Source organism: Apis dorsata, unplaced genomic scaffold (genome assembly GCF_000469605.1).
Source record: "Apis dorsata unplaced genomic scaffold, Apis dorsata 1.3 scaffold_88, whole genome shotgun sequence".
Classification (NCBI taxonomy): domain Eukaryota; kingdom Metazoa; phylum Arthropoda; class Insecta; order Hymenoptera; family Apidae; genus Apis; species Apis dorsata.
Window position 1 is genome coordinate 116,717 of NW_006263386.1, and position 4,711 is coordinate 121,427.

Consider the following 4,711-nt stretch of genomic DNA (forward strand, 5'->3'; position numbering starts at 1 on the left):
GTGTCGGTACATTTGCTGTATCGAGGTGAATGTGTACGCGCACGCGTGTGAAGGGGTGGGAGAGGAGGAGGATATGGAGAACCGAGAGATCCTCCGAAGGCGGGCAGGTAGAACACGTGCTGGCACGAGGTGAGTCAGACTCGCGGAATATCGAAACACGATCTCTCTTCCTCTCTTTCTTTCGTGTTGTTCCTTTGTCTTCCTTTGAGATTTTTTTTTTTTTTTTGCGAGAAATCTTCCTGTGAAATTTCTGCGCGCGTTCAATTCGATGATCATTCGATATGTATTGCGGTATTAATGCTGTTTGCTAGACGAGCATTGAGCGTATCTTATCGATTTTGAGGGTTGTTTTGTTAAAACGTATCGTTCACGTGTTTCTTTTTAGACTGAGATCTTTTAGTGGTATACAGAACAATATGAAAGCGCTACTTTCTGTGATTTGGTGGGTTGAAATTTTTTCTTTTTTTAATATACAGTTTTTTTATTATACAGTAGATACTTTGTAGAAGATAATTGTATAGTTATTATTAAATAGAAAAGTATTAAAAGTATTAAAAATATTTTTTGAAAGAAGAGATGTCTAGGTATATTTATTATAAATTTTAATCTAAATTCTAATTATTAAATAATTCTATGTTAATATATTGATATTAATATACACGAGAAACGTAAAATTTTTTATAAAAAGACTCGTTAAATATCTGTGAATAATTTATTGATAATAATTTTTTTTAACGTAAAAGTAGAATTTTTCAGAATCAATAATATACTGAGTTTAGTTATTTGGTAAAAGAGACTTGGTTTTCCAGGAAAAAACAAGAAAGGAAAAATACAGGATGGGTATAAATATTCTTTGAAATTTTAATGAGAATGAATATTGAAATTTATAGTTACTCACGTGTTACTAATATTTACACAAAGAAATACTAATACAATAGTTGATTTTCATTTCTTTTTTCCTTCTCAAATTATATATAAAGGTGTGACAATGTGACAACTTTATAATAAATAGTTTATTGAATTTATAAGAAGATTTTTAGATAAGATAAGGTTTTACTGAACATTATCAGAGTATCTATATCAATATCTTGTTATCATACAATTTTTTTGAAGTGTATATCAATTTGCCTTCTGCAGTGAGTTATGATTCTGAAGTATATTGTACTTTAATATATTCGTGAAATTTTCATTCGCATGAAATCAACTGGTATGTTGACGTGAATGCTCAACAATTATGACACTGCATGTGTCATGTAGTTACGTTGATGCCTGTAAATTACTTTGGACGAATTGCAGAATCGAGAATCAAATTAATGTCGATTCGAAATTGTCCATTCGTGTCTTGAAGTAAAAAATTGATTTTTTAAGAAATAATTTTTACGAAAATTAAGTTGATTTTTCAGAATTATTTGAGGATTGTTAAATTATTTCGGATTTTCTTAACGTTTCGTGCTCGATAATTTTTCTGTCGACGAGCTCACGAAAAAAGTTAACACGTATACATTTTGCATGATAAAACGCAATTGCTTTCTCCAGTATATGTTTTTTAAGCACATGGTGTTACAATTGCGGATATAAATGTGAATGTTCAATAATAAAATCCTTTTATTTTTGGATTGTCAAAATTTTAATTTTTCATAAATGATTTCTTTCATGAATTCTATGTTATTTTTTATTAAATATAATGGGTATGTTTAACAAAGTTTATGGATGAAAGTTTTGATTCTTGCATTTTTATGTTTGCTTATCAAGTTTTTTTTTATATATAACAGCTGGTTCACATCGATAATTTAATTTTTATTTCACATTTATGTAAATCAGTGATATTTCATTAAAATTTCATCATTCGTTTGGAGGTTTAATAACATATCTTGAAAATATTATAATAAAATAAATAAAATATAAAATCTCTTTCATAGGTAGATATTAAAATTTTATTTTGTTCACCTGTTAATTAAAATTAGTAGAAATAATATTAATATTAATATTAAGGTACAAGAGAATTGTATAATGAAAATATAAATAATTATAATAAATAATTTAAAAAGTATTATTGAATAAATTTAAATATATTAAAACATAATTTAAAAAATGTGATAAATAATGATAAGTATATACTAGTAAAATTATTAGTGTTTTTTAAATGTGCAAGTGATTCTGATTCACATAATTTGAATATATTATCATTGATACAAAGAAATCATCTCGTTGTTGCACATATTCTTTTAATATCTTTTATTATCAATCCTTCTATCTCTCTCTCAATTCTTTTGGTCTCCTTGTTGTATTTTATACGATATTTGGTATAAAAAATAATACTAAATTATTTAAATTTATTCATAATATACATAAAAAACCATCATGTAAAATAAAAATCCATATAATTATAACGCAGGAAATAAGAAAAATCTTAATTGGCTGATTCTCATCGTTAAAAAAAGAAATGCTCGATATATGTTAATCGAAATTCCTGAAATCGACTTCTGTTTCCGATAAAAAAATGTTTTTTGGTCATATTAAATCGGTTATGGTGCCAGAAAAAAAATATCGCAATTATCGAATTGCAGGCGATAATTGAAAGCTTCTATCTTATCAATTTCAACTTCGATAGGCGGCCAATTTTGCACCGAAATTAAAAGCACATCGAAATTCGTGATCAGAATCATCACTCTTGCGATCATTATCATATATTATCCTTTTCCATCGATCCACAATCTTTGTCTATAAATATGTGACTCATACTGGTACAAATCGTTAAGATATTTCATTTCGATACTTGCTGCTCGTAATTTGGCTTTCACATTCGAGTATCACTTGCTACACGCACGATTTCTACTTGGCTGATACGGATGTTAATGATAATTGATTTTTACCACTTTAAATTTTGTGTAAAATATAATTCGTATCTTTTTGAAAAATAATTTCTTTCAAATATTAAATTCTTGTAACCGATATATTTAAGTTATTAAATACAATATAATTATTTTCTCGGAAACTGTAATCATACTTTTCCATATCCACACACGAATCAAACTTAAATTATTTACGTTGTAATTACAAAATTAAAAAATTCATTGATGATGAAATAATTGAGTATAATGAGAAAAGATACCATCCATTCGTGAAAAAAGAAGAAGAAGCAATATTAAAAACAATTAATTAAATATTGTAATTACACGAAGGATAATAAAATTCAAATATCCATATTCAACTCGTGAAATAAAATATTTAGGTTTTGAGCATATTTTCGATTTTAATAAATTTACCAATCGGAAAATTATTATTCGTAATTAAATGATTGTTCTCATAATTCAGATATTTTTTTTTTTTTTATTTCTTTTTAATATCATAGATGTAATTTATTTTCTTTGCTTTCACAATCGATTCGTGTCTGATCACAATTTGCACCTGTGAAAAAACCTCGTAAACATATTAATTATCCTTTTACCTAACCGTGTAGCAATGTAACAAATTGATCGATGCCAGGAAAAGTAAAAGAAAGTTTCTTCTTCTTTGGTTGTAGTTTATTAAAATGTTCTTCGATTTCTTTTTTCTTTTTCCTTGTATCTCGGCCGTTTTAATTTCGAATACTGATCAACCTTGACCTGTATCTTATATTTTTTATAGTCATAAAATCTGCTTAAATTTGAAAGGAAGTTCATCGCAGAATATGCTTGTGCAATCTCGTCGCATCTGAAGTAAGTTTAACGTAACGTAAATTTAATTAGTGATCCTTAAATTTAATTAGCAGATTAGTCATTAGTTTTGATTCCTTGTAACGTGTTGTTTATTTAACGAAATGACAAAAATTTACCATTGTTCGACGTTTCAAATAACAATTACTTGCATTATTTATCACAATAAAATATTATCGTTAATTAAAAAAAATTACATAAAATCAATGAATTATAAAAACGTAAATTTTAAAATTATATTTGACGTATAATGCAATACTCTTGCATAAATCTATTATTAGAATCTTATGATCAGAGGTTTGTGTGGTACGGAATAATCATACATGATTAATTGCTTCGTTTACACCAGAGAATAATTATTCTCCAAAGAGAACTCGTCTTACGGTATGCGACGTGTTCCGCTTGTGTGCACAGAGCCAAGACTCGATCTCTCACTTTACTCGTGTCCGATACCGCGATATTTCTTTTCAACAAATAGATATGATCAATAATTTTTTTCAGCGACATTTCATTTTTAATGATAAATAAATAATTTATGTAACTGGTAATTGTGAAATTTCTCATGAACCATCTCTGAAAATCCTTTTAGTTTCTTATATTAATTCGAATAATAAGTAAAACGATGAATTTTAAAAAATAATTAAATAAAAACGTAAAATTAAAATTTGAATATAAATTTCAATATCAATTTCTTCAGGACGCGTTTTATATATCATTCTATTCTGTTGAATCATCCATCTGTACCTTCTTATCTTCGTATCTAAAAAATAATCTTCTCACTTTTTAAATGCATCCTTAAAGATATATCGTATTTCATTAACTTATCAGGGGAATAGAAAGCGAATCGCGACTAAATTTACATAAAACAAAAATCGAACAAGCGAAACTGTTCCACATACGATTAAAGTTATATATTCCTTGAGAATATCCTGATATTCGAAATAAGAGACTTGCGTAAAAGAACGATTGCACGTCAACTTCTCTCTCTCTCTCTCTCTCTCTCTCTCTCTCTCTCT